Source organism: Scyliorhinus canicula, chromosome 10, assembly GCF_902713615.1.
Source record: "Scyliorhinus canicula chromosome 10, sScyCan1.1, whole genome shotgun sequence".
NCBI classification, from domain to species: domain Eukaryota; kingdom Metazoa; phylum Chordata; class Chondrichthyes; order Carcharhiniformes; family Scyliorhinidae; genus Scyliorhinus; species Scyliorhinus canicula.
In genome coordinates this window covers 101,337,497-101,359,188 of record NC_052155.1, presented here as the reverse complement: position 1 = coordinate 101,359,188, position 21,692 = coordinate 101,337,497, and the positions used below count along the sequence as shown (strand labels likewise).

At 47.3% G+C, this 21,692-nt stretch overlaps 1 protein-coding gene across 4 annotated transcripts in view; it reads right to left on the bottom strand.

Annotated features, from left to right (window-relative positions):
• The window catches only part of chd7 (chromodomain helicase DNA binding protein 7), a 322,761-nt gene that overhangs the window by 167,803 nt on the left and 133,266 nt on the right, over positions 1-21,692 (bottom strand). The gene's annotated exons all lie outside the window — the stretch shown is intronic.

Sequence of the window (21,692 nt, the reverse complement as noted above, 5' to 3'; positions counted from 1 at the left end):
AGACAAATTTAGTCTGCAAGAATTCAAGAGAAGGAGCAACAGCTGAGACATAGAGACAGTAAGTCTCTGTAGTTCACCATGCAAGAATGTGGGTGGGAGCCCGTGCTCAGATTGTAAGAGACCAGATTGAGGAGGGCTCAAACTAATTTGATTTTTGGGAACTCAAGGAAAAAATACCAGCTAACTTAATTTTGCAATGGGCTGCCTTTTGATTTTCAGGGCTCAAGACATCTCAGCCACTCCAATCTGTAGCTGTCACACTCATTGACATAGTCCATTCCGATTGGAAGAGATGCAGAGGAACAACTTGGCATTCCATTTTGCTCCAGTTATTATTGTCTTGGTTGTAACTATCTTTTCCTCAAGTTTCCAATGGTAAACCTCCGCAATCTCCGATATTATAAAATGCGTGGCACAGTGCTTAACACTGCTCCCTCAGTGCCAGGGGTCTGGGTTCAATTCTAGCCTCAGGTGACTGTGTGGAGTTTGTACTTTCTCTCCGTGACTGAGAGTTTGCTCCCACAGTCCAAAGATGTCCATATTAGTTGGAATGACATACTAAATTGCCCTTTAGTGTCCAGGGATGTGCAAGTTAGATGGGGTTACGGGGTTGCAGGGATAGGCCGGGAGCCTGATTAGGGTGCTGTTTCAGAAGGTTGGTGCAGACTCGACTGGCCGAATGGCCTCCTTCTGCAGTGTAGGGATTCTATAAACAGTTAAATTTACCACTGCAAATCAAACAGCGACAGGAGCAATAATGGCTGATTATCACCCCTTTCACTAGCCAAGGGACGCAAAGCACAATCATACACCCCCTATCAACATCTCAACTGAAATTAGCCACCCCAGCATAAAATGGGAATCAAACTTGGGACCTTTGTGGCTTAATATTACACCACAGTATATTTATCCATCAAGACAAACAAACCGGTTAGGAAATAGGTTCATCACCAGATCCATCAGAGGATCCAAAAAGTAAAATGAATTCATTTACAAGAAAGATTTTTGTTTCATAGCATTTACAGTGCAGGAGGCCATTCAGCCCATCGGGTCAGCGCTGGCCCTTGGAAAGAGCACCCTACTTAAGCCCCACGCCTCCACCCTCTCCCATTTATCCCCGTAACCCAACCTAACCTTATTGGACACGAAGGGCAACTTAGAATGGCCAATCCACCTAACCTGCACATCTTTGGACTGTGGGAGGAAACCGGAGCACCCTGAGGAACCTGATGCACACACTGGGAAAAGGTGCAGACTCCACACAGACAGTGTTTCAAGCCGGGAATCGAACCTGGGACCCTGGAGTTGTGAAGCAACTCTGCTAACCACAATGTTACCGTTGCTTCTCAATTATGATCAAAAGACATTGGTGAAATACTAAATCCATTTGAGGAATGAAATCCTACTCTGAAAATGGAGCCCAATCAATTTATTCAAATCATCAGAGAAACTCCATTGCCACAAGACTTAAGGAAATTAAAATGAAATGGACCTTCCCTCTGCTGACTTCTGCCGTTGAAGACACTTTTGGTGCAGGCGATACCCCCGGGCCTGCATCAAACTTTATTCCTGGGTTTCCAGCCGCCTCCTCCATCTTCTTTTATTGCTTCTTCCCCATGGCTACCGCAAAGAAAGTTTGATGGTCAAACCAGTCGGACTTGTCGTCCAGGATAACTGCTTCTCAACCTCCAACAACAGGTTCCTTCTCTCTCACTCTTCCTGCTCTTCCAATCATATGCTGTCTCCGAAGGAGAGGCAAGGGCAAGAGGGAGGGAACATTTGATTGGAGGAGCTGGAGCTGCCAACTTGGGAGGGAGGGGCAGCACGGTGGTGCAGTGGATAGCATTGCTGCCTCACGGCGCCGAGGTCCCAGGTTCGATCCCAGCTCTGGGTCACTGTCCGTGTGGAGTTTGCACATTCTCCGTGTTTGCGTGGGTTCCGGACCAACAACCCAAAAATGTGCAAGGTAGGTGGATTGCATCTTAATTGGAAAAGATGATTAGACACTCCAAATTGGCAAAAAAAAAAGAAAAAACTTGGGAGAGAATCTGTGATTGGAGTAGCCACCTATAGTTTGCCTCTCCCATGCTCGTTCCTCCTGCAACCAATTTGTATTATCTTCTTGCTCTTAATGAGACACCTGCACCTGTAATTGTTCTGCCCCGTTTGTACAGAGTAGCCATAATGTTAAATAATATGTACAGGACGACCGTTCTTGAATTCTTTCCCCAATCTTGTTTTTTTTCCCCACAGGTTACTTGTGGGGTTTTATTTGTGTGACCCCATGTATTGTGAATCCACGGATCACTGTTGTGTGAAGTTAGCACATTTTCCCCCTATTTGCGTGGGTCTCACCCTCAGAACCCAAAGGAGCATGAAAAAGCCCTGGCAGAAAGGATTAGGGGAAACCCCAAGGCGTTCTACACTTACGTGAGAAATAAGAGGATGGGCCGAGTGAGAGTAGAGCCGATCAGGGATAGTGGAGGGAACGTGTGCCTAGAGTCTGAGGAGGTAGGGGAGGCCCCAAATGATTATTTTGCTTCAGTATTCACTAGAGAGGGGGACTTTGTTGCTCGTGAGAACAGCGTGAACCAAGTAAATAGGCTCAAACAGGTTGATATTAAGGAGGAGGATGTGCTGGAAATTTTGAAAAGCACCAGGATTGGGCGACGGGATAAACCCAAGGTTACTGTGGGAAGCGAGGGACAAGATTGCTGCACCGTTGGCGATAATCTTTGCGTCCTCACTCTCCACTGGAGTAGTACCGGATGATTGGAGGGAAGCGAATCTTGTTCCCCTGTTCAAGAAAGGGAATAGAGAGTGGTGGGTGTGTGGAATGCACAGCCTGGAACAGCAGTAAATTGAAGGGGTGGAGGCTAGGTTGATCTTAGATTAGGATAAATGGTCGGCAGAACATCGTGGGGCGAAGGGCCTGTACTGTTCTATGTTCAGGGTAGGCGAATTGGCCACGCTAAATTGTCCTTAATTGGAAGAGAGAGAATTGGGTACTTTCAAGTCATGAAAAAAAATTTTTTTTTGAATCTAGGTCATGGGGATTTAAAGAAAGTGGAAAAATTTACCTTGCTATAGACCTTCCGAGTAAACCACACTGCAGAAGTTAGTTTGAGGAACAGAAAGTATCCATCGAGTTGGAAAAGGATCTAGGAATCACTTTTGGCGGGTTCCTGGAGAATGGAGTGCCCCTTTAGTGGGCAGAGTAAAGATTCACCGTGGAGGGAGTTTTTGAGTTGGGTTAAAGAATTAACAAGGGAATTTTTCTTTAGTCTTGAGCATAAGTTACAAAATGGTGTGTTTCATCAATGTTGCTTTTAGTTTCTTTTACAGTACAAGTCTTAAATCTTGTTGTGCAATTACTTTAAATGGTCACTGGGAATTCAAATTTGTTTTTTTATAGTCAATCAATCTCTACAGGGATTGGATTTGTTTATTGGATTGAATTTGTTTATTGTCACGTGTACCGAGGTACAGTGAAGCGTATTTTTCTGTGAGCAGGTCAAACAGATCATTTAGTGCATGAAAAGTAAAGAAAATACATAATAGGGCAACACAAGATACACAATGTAAATACATAAACATTGGCATCGGGTGAAGCATACGAGAGTGTAGTATTAATCAGGTCAGTCCATAAGAGGGTCATTTAGGAGTTTGGAAACAGCGGGAAGAAACTGCTTTTGAGTCTGTTTGTGCATGTTCTCAGACTTTTGTATCTCCTTCCTGATGGAAGAAGTTGGAAAAGTGAGTAAGCCAGGTGGGAGAGGTCTTTGATTATGGTGCCCGCTTTCCCAAGGCAGTGGGAGGTGTAGATAGAGTCAATGGATGGGAAGTAGGTTTATGCTGGGATGTGTTCACAACTCTCTGAAGTTTCTTGCGGTGTTGGGCCAAGCAGTTGCCAGACCAGGCTATGATGCAGCCAGATAGGATGCTTTCAATGGTGCATCTGTAAAAGTTGGTAAGAGTCAGTGTGGAGATGCCAAATTTCGTTAGTTTTCTGAGGAAGTAAAGGCGCTGTTGTACTTTCTTGGTGGTAGCGTCGACGTGGGTGGGCCAGCACAGATTTTTGGTGAGGTGCACACCTAGGGATCAGTTCTTTCAACTTGCCACACACCTTTCCTAGCTGACAGGGTAACCACTATATGTTTTCCCTGACCAAAATAATTCATGGCCATCTGCCCAAGATTCGTTGTGATGTGACTGTCTCTCCAACTATAGAAAATTAAACTTTTAAAACTTGCCCTTGTTCTTAAACTGCATAACCAATCTGCACACAAACCCATGGGGGAAGATCAGAAACTGATGAGTAAGGGCATATATAATAGGTATCCTCAGAGTGGAGTGGTGGTATATATTGGAATACCCACTTGTGTTCCCATTGTTTGTTACAAATCTAGTCCCTTAACAAGGATGTGCAATGTATTTAAGATGAATTGAAAGGTTAACGATGCTGTACAACTGCTGTACAATTACTGCACAAATCACAATCTTTTCCAAAAACCATGTCCACTGTACCAAGCAAACAATAAAAAAATTCCTATAAGTCAGTAAATACTAGAGATCAAAATTGATTTTTAATAGCCGCATTAGTATATGTTTTATAGGGTATAAAGAGAAGGTGCTGAACCATGGCACTGTAGTTTGAGTAACCAAAAGATTGTCTAAAGAAGAGCAGGAATATATGCAGATATACACAAAGTGTGCATACTCCAGAAAGTATTGGTGCTAAAAGTAAGGATTTTAAATTCAATGCATTGGAGGAAAGGGAGCCACTGTAGGTGGAAGACCTGATATAGTTGGTTGAGTTCTGGACCAGTTGGGAGTTTAAAGATGATTGAAGATAGAAGTCATTAAAAATAGGGTTAAGGGTTTTAACAATGGTGTTGGCGGGTACTGAGCAGGGTTAGATCTGAACAATCTATGGAAAACTCCAAATGGAAACACTAGTTTGCAAATATTCGTCAGAATTGGTCATTTCAAATGAATAACATTCCGGTCAACTTGGATAAATTGAATTAATTAGGTCATCTATGACAGATTTCATCATAGTGGATGAGTGCACAACCTTGAAATGGGTTTAACAAACTCCAATCTGGTCAATTACCACTCCATCAGTCTACTCTCAATCATTAGCTAAGAGGTGCAAGCTGTACTTGACAATACTCATCAATAGCCTGCTCACGGATGCTCAGGTTTGCATTCTGTCAGGAGTGTATGTCTCCAAACCTCATTAAAAAGTTTGGCAAAACCATGGGCAAAAGATCTGAATTTCAAAAAGTGAGACAAGGATGCACCAAGAAGCCCAGTAAAACTGAAGTGAATGGTAATCAGGCAGAAACTTCTCCACTAGCTGGAGTCATACCTAACACAAAGGAAGACTGTTGTGGCTGTTACATCCATCTCAGACACAATAATAATAATAATAATAATAATAATAATACTAATAGCTTATTGTCACAAGTAGGCTTCAATGAAGTTACCGTGAACAGCCTCTCGTCGCCACATTCCGGCGCCTGTTCGGGGAGGCTAGTACAGGAATTGAACCCGCACTGCTGGTCTTGTTCTGCATTACAAGCCAGTTGTTTAGCCCACTGTGCTAAACCAACATGACTGCCTGCAGGAGTTTCTCAGTGTAGTCTTCCAGGCCCAATTACCTCAAGCTGCTGCAATAACCTTCCCTGAACGATGGTCAGAAGTGGGTATGCTTGCTGATTATTGCAGTGTTAAGTTCCATTCACAACTCCATGCCCACATGTAACCGTTACAGGACAACATCAAGACTTAGGCTAAGTGGCAAGCAATATTTGCGCAACATAAGAGACAGGCAATGATAATTTCTGATAAGAAAAAAATGTTACCATTTCCCCATCACATTCAATTGCATTATCATTGTTGAACCCCAGGAACATCACACCGGGCTCGTCAATGATCAGACACTTTACTGAACCAGCCATATTAATGTGTAGCTAAAAGAGCAGGAACAAAGACTAGGTATTTCGTAGCCAATGTCCTACCTTCCGACTCTCCAAAGCCTGTCCATTATCCAAAAGCACAAAGATAGAAGCTCGAAACAAAGTATAAGCGTGGGAACTTGGTAATTGAGGAAATCTTAATGATCTGTTGAGCTGCTTACAGAAAAATACTTTTCAATGTACCTCGGTACACTTGACAATAAACAAATTCAATCCAATCTGGTGCAGTGTGATAGTGTTCTGATATTTTACAAAAACAGTGGTCTGAGAGGGAGAACCAGGGATAGAATAGCAGATTATTTAATGGAGAGAGACGACAGAAGGCTGCAGTAGAGAGGTATCCAAGACCCTTTATATACAAATCGCAAAATGTCAGCTTGCAGCTACAGCAAATAATCAGGAAAGTAAATGAAATGTTGGCCTTTATTGCAGGGATGGAGTATAAAAGTAGGTCAGTTTTGGTCACCTTAAGGAGAGACATAGTTATTTCAGAAGCAGTTCAGTTCACTTGGCTGATGGCTGGGATGATGGATATGTCTTATTTGAAAAGGTTGAGTAAGTTGGGCCTATACTCATTGGCGTTTATTAGAATAAATGGTGATCTGATGGAACTGAGGGAGCTTAACAAGGTTCATTTCAATGACGCCGAGGTCCCTAGTTCACTCCCGGCCGTGGGTCACGGTCTGTGTGGAGTTTGCACATTCTCCCCATGTTTGCATGGGTTTTGCCTCCACAACCCAAAGATGTACAAGTTAGGTGGATTGGCCACACTAAATTGCTCCTCAATTGGAAAAAAATGAATTGTGTACTCAATTAATTTTTTTTTTTTTTTTTTTTTAAAAGGTTCATTTTAAGAATGAACATATTTTCAAAAAAACACTGATACAGTGGAAGGCCAGTTGTTAACCAAAATTAATCAGAACAAGGGGAATGGACTATAAAAGGTTTTACTGCAGCTGTACAGTGTCTTTGTGAGACTTTATCTGGAATACTGTGCACAGTTTAGGTCTCCTTATTTAAAAAAAGTGATATAACTACATTTGAAGCAATCCAGAGAAGGTTCACTCAACTCATTCCTGGGATGAGGGGCTTATTTTATTAAGAAAGGTTGAGCCTATACTATTAGTGTTTAGAAGAATGAGAAGTGGTCTTACTGAAACATTTGTGATTCTGAGATCACTTGATATGGTAGATATAATAATCTTAATTATTGTCACAAGTTGACTTACATTAACACTGCAATGAGGTTATTGTGAAAAACTCCTAGTCACAACTATCTGGCAACAATTCGGGCACACTGAGGGAGAATTGAGAATATCCAATTCACCTAACAAGCATATCTTTCTGGACTTGTGGGAGGAAGCCGTAACACCTGGAGTAAACCCACGCAGACAGAGAGAACGCGCAGACTTCACACAGACAGAGTGACCCAAGCGGGAATCGAACCTGGGATCTTGATGCTGTGAAGCAACAGTGTTAACCACTGTGCTACTGTGTCGTCCGCTCAGGAGGATGTTTCCAATTGTGGGAGAGACTAGGAGACAAGTTTAAGAATAAGAGATCAACCATTTAAGATAGAGATGAGAATTGTTTTCCTCAGAGGGTCATTAGTATACAAAATTCTCTTTCCAGAAAACATGTGGAGGCAAGGTCACTGAACTTTATTCAAGGCTGAGATAGATAGGTTTTTTAAAAAATGTATTTTATTCCAAACATATCCAAAAAATACAAAACACAAATAATCTGGGGAACGTTCACTACAACTCTCAATTTTACAGTCTGTACAGGTTCCTCTCTCCCCCTTTTCACGCCATCCCCGCCTGACGAACAATTTCACAAACATGGTTGCGAGCAATCCCCACCGTGTCTCAAAGCCCTCCGCTTATTCCCTCAATTCAAACTTGACCTTCTCCAACTGGAGGAAGTCCTATAGGTCCTCTAGCCAGGTCACCATCCCTGGCAGCATTATCGGCCATCACCCTTGGCAGTGTTGTTGACTGCCATTCCAGCAAAATTCTTCACTGGCCGACCAGAGGCGACGGCCACATCAGCCTTCCTCCCCTCCAATGGCTCCAGCATTTCCAACACTCCAAAAATCGCCAAATCCAAAAATAGGGTCTGGCCCAGCCTCTGCCCCTACAATCTTTGCGAGCACCCTGAACACTCCCACCCAGTACCTCTCCAACGTCTCACACTCCAGAACATATGCGTGTGGTTTGCTGGACCTCGCCCGCACTTCACACACTCATCTGCCACCCCTTGAAAGAACCGACTCATCCTCGCCAGAGTCGTGCACCCTGTGTATCACCGTAAACTGTATCAAACTCCCCCTCATAATCCCTTGCCACTCTGCTGACCCCCGAAGGCCATCGCCAAGGGCTCTGCCACTAGTACAAACAACAGCGACAACAGTGAACACCCCGCTTGATTCCCCATGTAACCTGAAACTCTGTGAGCTCATGTCGTTTGTCCGTACACTCGCCACCGGAGCCACGTACAGCAGATGCACCCATGCCACAAATTTCGGCCCGAACCCAAACCTTCCCAGATCCTCAAATAAGTACCGCCACTCCACCTGGCCAAAAGACTTCCCCTCATCCATAGACACCACTACCTCTGGTACCTGGCCCCTACACTACCTGCATCCTCCGAGCTCCATTCTTCAAACTCCTCCGAAACCCATCAATGTCCAGTTCTCCCCCAGTTCATGCTCTCTAATAAAGTCACTGGCCGCCTCTGGGGTTTCAAAATAATACTCCCAGCCTTCAAAAGTCACCCAGAGTTTCATCGGGTACAGGACCCTGAACCTGATCTGCTGTTGATAAACAGCTGCCTTGGCCCTGTTAAATCCAGCATGCCGTTTGCCAGCTCTGCTCCAATGTCCAGATATATTAGGACTTTATTCCCCTCCCATTCGCAGTTCCACTTCTCCCTGGCCCACCGCAGGATCTTCTCTTTCACCACAAACCTGTGGAGCCTCACAATCACTGCCTGCGTCGGCTCCCACACTCTTGGCTTCTGCCGTAGAAACTTGGGTGCTCTATCCACCTCTGGGGCCTTGTCCAGCACATCTTCGGCCTCCAGCCTTACCAGCATCCTCAAGAAATATCTCGTAGCACTCGTGCCTTCCACACCTTCAGGAAGGCCGACAATGTGCAGGTTCTGTCTCCTAGATCGGTGCTCCTGCTCCACTACCTTTGCTCTTAACGACTTGCAACGTGGTCAGATATCATCATCTCCATCTCCCAATCTGCGACCCCTGCGCCTCCAAACACTACTCTACTTTCTGGGGTGCAACCGCTCCTTCGATCGGTCTTCTTGCTTCTCCTTTCTTTGTTGGCTGAACTCCTCTCTAATAAACAGCATCAATTGCTCCATCTGGGGTTTTCCAACATGCGACGACCCTTCCCCCTCTGCGACGACCCTTCCCCCTCTGCCATCTTTCCAGTTGTTGCTCTACCACAACATGCCACTTCCGGTGGGGGAACTTCTCCTCCACACCTTCAGCTGCACTTGCCAAACACAATTCTCCCTATTGCGGGTAAAAAGGGATCAGATCCACACCTTTGAGTTGGAGTTCCCTCCGTGTGCGACCACTCACTCCTTGGCCGCCACTGGAAGTGAGGCGGACAGATTTTTAAAATTTTAAATAAACAATTTTAATGCGGTATTTTTGGCATTACAAACAGCAACAGTATAAAAACAATGTACAAAGAACAATAGATATAGTGCAATCACCGACTCCCATCCCGCCAAGACCCACCTGATTGACCCCCTATGTGCCCCTCCCTGCTGACGATTAATTCTCCGCAAAGAAGTCGATGAATGGTTGCCACCTCCAGACTGCCACCTCCGGACGAACCCTAACAGTCACCCTCTCAAGGCGAACTTAATCTTCTCTAGGCCAAGAAAACTCGCCATGTCAGTTAGCCAGGTCTCCGACTTCGGGGGCTTTGAGTCCCTCCAAGCTGGCAGCATCCGTCTCCGGGCTACCAGGGAAGCAACGGCCAGAACATCTGCCTCTTTCTCCTCCTGGATTCCCGGGTCTTCTGACATCCCGAAAATCGCCAGCTCTGGACTTATTGCCACCCTTGTTTTCAATACTCTCGACATGACATCTGCAAACCCCTGCCAATATCCCCCAAGTTTTGAACACGCCCAGAACATGTGAACATGGTTCGCTGGTCCTCCCGCACATTTTGCACACCTGTCCTCCACCCCAAATGAATCTACTGTCATGTGGGCCCAGTGGGCCACCTTGAATTGGATCAAGCTGAGACTGGTGCATGTTGCGGTTGTGTTGACTCTGCTCAACGTGTCCGCCCATAGGCCATCCTCCATCTCACCACCAAGCTCCTCCTTCCACGTCTCCTCCGCCCCCATGAGTTCTTTGTAGATGTCCGAGACGCTCCCCTCTCCCACCCATCCCCTAGACACTACCCTGTGCTGGATCCCCCTTCGTGGCAGGAGTGGGAAGGATGATACCCTGCCTGCGCAGAAAGTCCCACACCTGTAAATATCTAAATTTGTTCCCCCTTGCCAACCCAAACTTCTCCTCCAGCGCCCTCAAGCTAGGGAAGGCTCCCCTCTAAAATCAAGTCCCCCACCCTCTCAATTCCCACCCTTTGCCATACTCTAAACCCCATCCAAGCTCCCCAGGGCAAACCGGTGATTATCACATATTGGGGACCAGACCGATGCTCCCACTTCTCCAACGTACTTCCTCCATTGACCCCAGATTCTCAGGGCCACCACCACTACGGGGCTGGTGGAGTACCTCACTGGCGGGAACGGCAGAGGTGCGATCATCAATGCCCCCAGACTGGTGTCCCTACACACAGCTGCCTCCATCCGCTCCCAAACTGACCCCGCCCCCACCACCCACTTCCTTATCATGACATGTTAGCCGCCAGTAATAATTACTAAACTTCGGTAGCCCAAGGACCCCCCCCCCCCCCGGATCCAATAGGTGTAAGAGCAGGTAATTTGCGTACAGCGAAACTCTATGTCCCACCCCTCCCGGACAGACAGATTTTTGATCGACAACCTAGCCACGGGTTATGGAGCTATGCAGCAAAGTGAAGTTGAAACCACAACCAGATCAGCCATGATTTTATTGAATAGCAGAGCAGGCTTGAAGGGCCCCATAGTCTACTCCTGCTCTTAAAACCTACTCCGCTCTTAAATCCTAATCTACCCACATAACTGAAATCCCTCAACATTGGAATTGTTCTTGTAAACCTTTTCTAGATCCACTCATCCTTCCAAAAGTGCTGTATCCAAAATTGGGCGCAATGCTCCAGTTGAGGCCAAGACAATATTTTAAATATGTTTGCTGTTACTTTCTTGTACTGTTGTCTTCTATGCCTCTAGTCCAGAATCCCACATGCTTTATTAACTGCTTTCTCAACTTGGCAGCTTAAATAATTTATGCTATTACACCCCAGGTCCCATTGTTATTACCAGTTTATATTACCTTTCCTCATTTTTCCTACCAAAAAGGAAGCCTTTACTGAGGTGGTGAGGGAGCAGCTGCAGGCAATCAAGGCAGAGTTGAAAGCAGACGCAGAGGCCGCAGCACAGGCAGCAGTGGCCAGGGCCATGTCAGGGGTGCAGCAGGCTCTGACCAGATTGGAGGAGAAAGTGGATGCCCAAGGGAAGAAACTGGAAGCTCAAGGGAAGAAACTGGAAGCTCAAGGGGGGAAACTGGAAGCCCATGAGGCAACCATTAAGGAGCTAGAGAAAGCAGCGACAGACATGAGCGACCGGGTCACGGCCCTAGAAAGGGAAGTGGCGAGACTGGGCGCAACACAGGGGAGCCTGAAGGGCAGGGTAGACGACCAAGAAAACAGCTTGAGAAGGCAAAATGTTAGGATAGTGGGCCTGCCAGAGGGGACCGAGGGTAGAAACCCCACAGAATACGTGGCTGCAATGCTGGGCAACTTAGTGGGCAGGAAAGCTTTCCCCACCCCACCGGATCTGGACAGAGCACATCGGTCGCTGCGCCCGAAGCCCAAGGAAGGGGATCAACCGAGAGCAGTCATAGCCAAACTGCACCGGTACCGGGATAGGGAGGCAATCCTGCGCTGGGCCAAGGAAAATAGAGCCAGCAAATGGGACGGGCACACCATCCGAATATATGAAGACCTTGGAGTGGATATATCTAAGAAACGGGCTGAGTTTAACAGAGCGAAAGCGGCTCTCTGCAGGAACAAAGTGCGTTTTGGTATGCTGTACCCAGCGAAGCTCTGGGTCACATACCAAAACAAGGAATATTTCTTTACAGCCCCTGCTGAGGCGAATAGATTCGTCGAGGAGCACGGGCTGGAAGAACAGCAGGGGAGGTAGGGACGAGGGGCCCCTGGCAAGGAGCAACGACACGCCAATGGGTAGGATGGGGGAAGAGCAGGCAGAAAACCGTAGAGGCCAGGTAGAGGAGAAGCGAGACAACAACCTCCGAGAGGGGAGCCACCGTAATAGCAGGAAAGCTAGCGCCGGGGTCACGCAACAAAGCAGGGCCGCTGCGCACCCCCAACAGGGGGGGAAGGCGCCAGGCAGGGGAGGGGGGAGATCACCCACCAAAGTCGGGAGAGCAAACGGGGACAGGGATAGGGTATAGAGGAGCAAAGGAGGGGTATACAGGGGAGGAGGGTAGAGGGAGAGACCGGGGGGGGGGGGGGGGGGGGCACACAGGGAGGGGAAAGGTAGGGTCAAAGGGACAAACGAGGCCAGAAAAGGAACAGGGCTACAAAGTACCACAACCAAGGGCTCGGAACAAGGAACCGCTGCAAGCACCCACCCAGTACGGTCTGTGGGCAAAGGGGCCCCCCAGAGTGCAGGGGACTACCCGCGTGGCGGACACACAGTGGACGGCCATGGCGGGTGCCCCCAAGACAAGGGGAAACCCCGGAGCGCAGAGACCCGAACGCATGGGGAGAGCAGTGGTAGCGGCCATCCTGGACGGCCCCCTAACAAAGGGAAACCCCGGAGGGCAGGGGCTCGTCCACCAGACAAACATGGTTAATCCCACAGGAACGAGGGGGCAGAAGCCCCCCACCAGGATAATCACCTGGAACGTAAGGGGACTTAACGGCCCAGTGAAGAGATCCAGAGTCCTCACCCACCTCAGAAATATGAGGGCCGACATAGTCTTCCTCCAAGAGACGCATCTGAGGGAGCAGGACCAGCTGCGGGTAAGAAAGGGCTGGGTGGGACAAACCTACCATTCCTGCTATGGGACAAGGGCCAGGGGGGTGGCGATACTGATCGGCAAGAGGACAATGTTTAGGGCGACAAAGACGGTTACAGACCCAGGGGGGCGATATGTCATGGTCAGCGGGGCCCTGGATGGGGCGCCGGTAGTCCTAGTCAACGTGTACGCACCCAACTGGGACGACACGAGCTTCATCCAAAAGACCATGGCAGAAATCCCGGACATAGCGACGCATCGACTAATCATGGGGGGGGGGGGGGGGGGGGGGGGGGGGGGGACTTCAACTGTGTACAGGACCCAAAGACGGACAGATCAAACCCCAAAACGGGGAAAACCTCAAACATGGCAAGGGAACTCGGTCACTTTATGGAGCAGATGGGAGCTGTGGACCCCTAGAGGTTCGCCCACCCGGGGGAGAAAGAATGAGAAAGAATTCTCCTTCTTCTCCCCAGTACACAACGTGTTCACCAGAATTGACTTCTTTGTGGTGGGGAAAACGGTGCTTCCAGGGATAGACAAGGTGATATCAGACCACGCCCCACACTACATGGACGTGCGGCTGGAGACGGGAAGGGCCCAGCGCCCCACATGGAGGTTGGACGGTGCCTTACTAGCTGACAAGGCCTTCAGCAAAAGGATAGCGCGGGCCATAGCGGAGTACACGGAGAACAACCAAAACGGGGAGGTATCATCCTCCACGTTCTGGGAAGCGCTTAAGGCCGTACTAAGAGGGGAAATCATTGCCTTCAAAGCGCAAAGAGATAGGGAGGAAAGGGTGCTGGGCAGAAGCTGGTCGACTCCATACTGGAGGTAGACCGTAAATACTCCGAGGCCCCGACCGTAGAGCTCCTGGCGGAGAGAAAAGAACTACAAAGGAACTTTGACCTGCTCTCCACCAGGAAAGCAGTGCACCAACTCCGCCAGGCGCGCGGGACCCTGTACGAACACGGAGACAAAGCCAGCCGCCTGTTGGCACACCAGCTGAGAAAGCAGGCAGCCACCAGAGAAATTGGGCAAATCAGGGGTACCAGAGGCATGTTGGAAACAGAACCAGAGAGGATTAACAAAACCTTCAAGGCCTTCTACCAAGAGCTGTACACCTCAGAGCCCCCAACGGGGAAGGCTGGGATGAACCGGTTCCTTGATGGACTGGTCATACCAGTCGTGGGAGAGGGCAGGAAACGGGACCTGGAAGCACCACTAGCACTGGGAGAGATCATGGACAGTATCAGCTCCATGCAGACGGGGAAGGCGCCGGGACCGGACGGATACCCGGCGGACTTCTACAAAAAATTTGCGACAGCACTGGCCCCGCACCTGCGGGAGATGTTCACAGACTCGCTAGCTAGGGGCACACTGCCACCCACGTTAGCACAGGCCTCAATCTCGCTGATACCTAAGAAAGACAAAGACCCAACGGAATGTGGGTCATACAGACCCATATCTCTGCTGAACGCAGACGACAAAATACTGGCCAAAATCCTAGAAGACTGTGTACTTGAGGTGGTCACAGAGGACCAGACGGGCTTCGTCAAAGGTAGACAGCTTATCTCGAACATCAGGCGCCTGCTGAACGTGATAATGACCCCCTCCGGGGAGAGAACACAAGAGGTGATCGTCTCCCTGGACGCAGAAAAGGCCTTCGACAGAGTCGAATGGAAATACCTCATAGAGGTACTGGAGCGGTTCGGGCTTGGAACAGGGTTCACTGCGTGGGTAAAACTCCTATACAACGCCCCCATGGCGAGTGTATGGACCAACAATACCAACTTGCACTAGCAATCGAACCGTTAGCAATCGCGCTCAGGGCAGCAAAAGATTGGAGGGGGATCCGAAGGGGAGGCAGAGAGCACAGAGTCTCACTCTATGCAGATGATCTGCTCCTCTACATCTCGGACCCACAAAGCAGCATGGACGGAATCATCGCGCTCCTGAAAGAGTTTGGAGCCTTCTCGGGCTACAAACCCAACATGAGCAAAAGCGAGATCTTCCCAGTACACCAGCACTAAAGGGGCTGCCGTTCAAACAAGCCCGAAATAAATTCCGCTACCTGGGGATCCAAATAGCCCATGACTGGAAAGGGATCCACAAATGGAACCTCACCAGCCTGGCGGAGGAAGTAAAAAAGGACCTGCAAAGATGGAACACACTCCCACTCTCCCTCGCAGGAAGAGTCCAGGCGATCAAAATGAACGTATTGCCCAGGTTCGTCTTCCTGTTTAGATCCATTCCGATCTACATCCCCAAGGCCTTCTTCAAAGCGCTGGACAAACTTACCATGGCGTTCGTATGGGGGGGTAAAAATGCTAGGATCCCAAAGAAGGTCCTACAGAAAACAAAATCCAGGGGGGGCTAGCCCTCCCGAATCTACAATTCTACCACTGGGCGGCAACAGCCGAGCGAGTAACGGGATGGATCCAGGAGCCGAGTGGGTGCGTGCGTAGGAGGTCTCCTGCATGGGGGCCTCCTGCATGGGGACCTCCCTCCGGGCCCTCGCCACGGCAGCACTCCCATCCCCACCCAAAAAACACTCCAGCAGCCCAGTGGTGACAGCCACCCTCCAATCCTGGAACCAACTGCGGCAGCAATTTGGCCTGAACAAAATGTTGTACAAGGCTCCCATCTGCAACAACCATAGGTTCAAACCAGCACTGACTGACGCCACCTTCAAAAGGTGGAGACAGGGCGGGGGGACACTGACAGTCAGGGACCTATACACGGACGACAGGATCGCAACACTGGACGAACTGACAGAGAAATTTCAGCTAGCTGGGGGGAACGAGCTACGGTACATGCAGCTCAAAAACTTCCTACGAAAGGAGACAAGGACGTACCCACAACCGCCACGACAGACACTACTGGAAGACCTACTGGACGCAAGTATCCTAGAGAAAGGGAACTGTAGTGACATGTATGGCCGACTGGTAGATAGGGACGACACCGTACTGGACGCAACAAGAAGGAAATGGGAGGACGACCTGGGGATGGAGATAGGGTGGGGACTCTGGAGCGAAGCACTGCATAGGGTCAACTCCACCTCCACGTGCGCAAGGCTCAGCCTGACGCAACTAAAAGTGGTACATAGAGCCCACTTAACGAGAAACCGTATGAGTAGGTTCTTCCCGGAGGTGGAGGACAGATGTGAGCGGTGCCAAAGAGGCCCGGCCAACCACGCCCACATGTTCTGGTCTTGCCCCAGACTTGTGGAGTACTGGACAGCCTTCTTCGAGGCTATGTCCAAAGTGGTGGGGGTGAGGGTGGAGCCATGCCCGATAGTGGCAGTCTTCGGGGTTTCAGACCAGCCGGATCTATTCCTGGGGAGGAGGGCGGACGCCCTTGCCTTTGCCTCCCTGATCGCCCGCCGTAGAATCCTGTTTGGCTGGCGGTCAGCAGCACCGCCCAGAGCTGCAGACTGGCTGTCCGACCTCTCGGATTCTCTCCAAATGGAGAAAATCAAATTCGCCATCCGAGGGTCGGACGACGGCTTCCACAGAACGTGGGAGCCATTCATGCAATTGTTCCGGGACCTGTTTGTGGCCAACGTACAAGAGGAAGAATAGTCGGGGGAAGGTAGCCGGCCCGGGGGGAGGGGGGGGGGGGGGGGGGGGGGGAGAACGGGCTCGTTACGGGGGTTTGATGGCTAGCTAAGGCCCAAAACCAAACTAAATAAATGCCAATAAACATGTTGGGGAATGTAAAATATGTATGCCGGCGAAAAGGGGGAGGCCACAGTTATTACTACGAAGATGCTCACCTGTGAAGATATATGTTAATTTTTGCGTGTTCTTTTTTTTTCTCTCTCTCTAACAATTTGTAATTTGTTCAATATAAAACATGAAAACTGAATAAAAAACATTTATAAAAAAAAAATTTTTTCCCTACCAAAACGCATCACTCCCCCGCTCTACATTTCATCTGTAAAGTGTCTTACCCATTCCACCTGTCTTATCTATGTCCTCACAAGGTCTATCATCATCCCTGTCGCAGTTCACAATACTCCAATGTTTATGTCATAATCTGCAAAGTTTAACATTATACTCCAGGTCTAGGTCATAAGTAGGGGCTGGTTTAGCACACTGGGCTAAATCGCTGGCTTTAAAAGCAGACCAAGGCAGGCCAGCAGCACGGTTCAATTCCCGTACCAGCCTCCCCGAACAGGCGCCGGAATGTGGCGACTAGGGGCTTTTCACAGTAACTTCATTGAAGCCTACTCGTGACAATAAGCGATTTTCATTTTTGCAAATGCAAATCAAGAAAGGCAGTGGTCTTAGTACTGACCCCTGGGGAACCCTGGGGTATACATAGCTCCAATCGAAAAACAATTGTTTCCCACAACTCTTGTTTCCTGACACTGGACCAACTTTTCATTCATGCTGCCACTGTACCATTTACTCCATCTGCTACAGCTCTTGGAATTCGGGTTATTTACTTTAGAGAAACGTCATTTTAGATGGGTTACTTCTGAAGTTGTTAGGAGGCAGGAATAGAATACATTTTGGTTAGGTTATTTGAAATGGATAGAGTTGACAGGGCAGGAAGTCACACCTATAAAATCAGTAAGCAGAGTTTAATTCATTGCCAGGAAGTATTTACTTTAGAAGCATGTGATCATTAAAATGTTGCAGTAGCTGGTGAGTATGAGGTCACTGGAGTCGTTTAAAAGGAAATTTGAGAAGTTCTGAGAACTACTCCAGTTATAAAAGAGAATTGTTAATCATTCAAATTTTTTGACGGATCACGGGCACCAATGGTCTGCAAGCATTTGCTTGATTGCTTTAAGGAGTTGGAGAGGAATATCCCGACGGTTTCCATGGAACTGGACTTTTTTCTGTCTTTACCAGAAGATAGTAACGGCAGTCCTTGACTTCACAAAGTTCGGGTTATAAGGAACGGCAGTTATGTTTATAAATTGACACAACATTTTGACTTTATAACATTGGTTTCAACTTTATGGCGCTGCGCCAGTATGTTTATACATGTGCATTGACGTTCTGCACCACCCATCTGTATGGTTGGACAGGTCGAACCGTCGTTATTAGGTTGGAAACAGGTGTTTTATTCTGTTAATTTGTTTGGCACAACCATTGTGATTTTAATGCATTATGTTGTATTTAATATGAGCTCAGACTCGCAGAAGTTTAAGATTAAACACTGATTAATGGCTTCATTATATCCCGCACACTAACCTCGGAGCTTATGCTGAGACGTGCAGGCATCAACAGTCACCTCAGTGGCTTGACAGGGCAAGAGTTGAGCTTTTAATCCTGCCGTCTGCCCCACGAGTGATGTTGTCTTAGGATCAGGAACCAATCCCTCATTTATATCATAGTTCCTATAGGAAAATCAGTTCCCACTTACAACATTTTGAATTGCATTGTTTTTAGGTGCCAAATGAGTTCCAAGTCCGAGGACTGTCTGTAGGCTACATAGTGAGTCAACAACTTGCAAGTGCAGCAATAACGAAGTAGCAGGGTTCCGTGGTTGTGCAGATGGACATGGTCTTGATGATAATAGGATAAATATATGGAATGCTAGAAAAATAGATTTATCTGCACTGGTAATTAGACAGGAAAGATCCGGATTTGTGCTGTAAAACTTGGTAGAACTGGAGGGTAAGCAAGTCTTCTAGTGCAGGGGTGGGCAAACTTTTCCGTGCAAGGGTCACATTCAGAAATTCACAATTTTAAAGGGCCGCATAGTATATTAATTAATAGTCCCGGTTGTAACCAATTAGTGTGCGGCATATACCTCAGCGCTTCCCCCGGCGGCATCCTGCCCTTAGCCCTCTTTTTCTCTACTTTTCAAAAATGGCGCTTCACCCGGTTATGATTCTGGGCGCCTCATATAGAACATAGAACAGTACAGCACAGAACAGGCCCTTCGGCCCTCGATGTTGTGCCGAGCAATGATCACCCTACTCAAGTCAACGTATCCACCCTATACCAGTAGCCCAACAGTCCCCCCCCCCCCATTAACCTTATAAAAAAAAAAATGTTTTTAATTTTTTTTAATGACTTGATCTTGGTGGGCCGCATAAAGACCTTTGGCGGGCCATGCGGCCCGTAGTTTGCCCACCCCTGTTCTAGTGGAACTGATCAAAAGGGCAGGGGGAAGAAGCAGAATAGGAAAAATAAACAAACAGGGCTCTGGCAAAACTACAAAGAAGAAAACAGATGGAAATTGCCTAAACAATTAATCGTTGGAACGAAAGGCATTGAAATGCACAAAATGCTGCAATTGGCAAGCAGCCTCACCAGTACCCAAGAAGAAAGCAGAGTGAAGCCCCATCTCTCAAATCTGTTCAGGCAAAGGACCCTTATCTCAACAGCAACCCATCTCCCAGATGTTTATTCCCAGCATTCCGTACCAATTAGACAATGGAAGAGAAAGCGAAGGGCTCAAGTTTTACATTTAATGTGTAAGTTCGAGGACTGAAGGATGTCCAGATGATCTGCAAACAGAATAGCAGTGTTCAACATTCACCCAATCTCTATTTGACCTCTTCGTGTATAACAGACTAAACGAGAATCAGCAGAGGTTGGAAGTAGTACATATAAATTACTGTCTTACATTAGAATATCTGTTTTGCTACATGATGCTATGAGGTGATGATTGGTATTATACTTAATACAGTTGTATGTGAAAAGTGTCAAAGAGTAGCTAAACAGAATCTTTTATGACATCCACTTTGCTTCCCACATTTAGGCCATCCATCCCTCTTGCCCCCCTCAGGATGTGTCGCCACATTCTGTTCTATTCAAATCATTTTCTGCAATGAAAACATCCCCTCCACCAAGCCCATCTTCTGTTTTCCGAGACATTTCTCCTCTCGACACACTTGCTTACTCTTCCACATCTCTGCATTTCGCTTTACAACGATAGCAGATGTAACGCCTTTTCATTTAGCTCCTTTTACAATATTGTTCAGTCCCAAAACAGCAGTGTGTGGAATATGAATGAGTGTGAATATTCCAGCAGTCCCTAAAAATATAGCCTTTTCCATCCACCTGAACAGGCAGATAGTGGTGCATTTTAATGTAGAATCAGAATTTATAGCACAGAGTTCAGACATTCAGCTAGTTGTGTGTTAGCCCTCTGAAGGAGCAATTCACCCAATGCCTCTCCTGATTTCTCTCCACAGCATAGCCCTACAAATCTTTCCTTTTCAGACAGTGATCCAATTCCCTTTTGAATGCCTCAACTGATCCTTCCTCAAACACACTCTCAGGCAGTGCATTCCAGATCTTAACCGCTCATAGTATGAAAACTCTTCCCTCGTGTTGTAATTGGCAAGAGAAGCAATGGCATCAAATCTGTGCACCTGGTGTCCATTCTTCCACCAATGGGAACAATTTCACCAGACCATTTTGTCGAGCCCATTTTTGAATAAGTCTATCAAATCTCATCTCAAACTTCTCCTCAAAGGAAAGCAATTCCAATTCCCTCAATCTTCCTACGTAACTGAAGTTCTTCATCCTTGGAACCATTCTCTTTATTTTTTCTGCACCCGCCCTCATGTCTTCACATCCCCAAGTCTGGTTGTGGCAGAATCAGTGTTTTATACAGGTTTAACATAACCTCCTTGCTTTTGTACCTTATGCTCCTATTGATGTAGCCCTGATGCCAAACCATAAGCTTTATTAACTGCTCTCTCAACTCTTCTTGTGACTTTCAATTTATGCACATATACACCCAAGTCCTCTGCTCCTGCATCAATTTAGGATATTGTCTCTTTGCATTCTTCCTAGCAATATGAATCACTTCAGACTTTTCTTCACGTTTCATCCAAAACATGGCAGTGTAGCACTCCTCCTTAATTTGGAACAAGGGATGATCAGGTAATGCTTTTAAATACGGGTACGGCTTTCGCTATGTTCCGATTATAAAACTCTCGACAGTTTGACGCAACAAAAATCTCTCGGTTTAACCTTACAACCTCAGAAATACATTGAAGTTTCAAACTAAATTACATGTTGATGTTCTGGAGTGGGGTTTCATCCTGCAACCTTCTGTCTCAGGGGACAGTCCAACCACCAAACTAAAGCAATGCTGGTTGACAGGATTGATTTTTAGTTGGTTGTCTCCCCAGGAAATTAAGCAGGTTGGACAAAGTCCATGATCGGAGCACTCTGTACACGGTATACAGACAAGTGATTTGATGGACAAAAATGAGGTATTCCTCTATATAGTGCAAGCCTTTTACAGTGGGCTGATTTGATTTCTCTGGTTTAACTCACATGTATGATAATTCAAAAAAGGGACCACCCGATGATGGATATCCGGAATAATTTTTAAAAAGAAAAAAAAGCAAGCCTTTGAAGTGCACTCAAAGCAAATGTTTTTAAGTTTGGTGTTGAAGTTAAACTTGAGATATAGTGCTGGTTTATTTGCATGACAGAAATCAACTTATTGCAAATTTGCCCGCATTTCATTCATGCACAATTCAAAAGAAAATTGGAAAAGGGTATTACTGCCCACGATAACCAATGGAACAT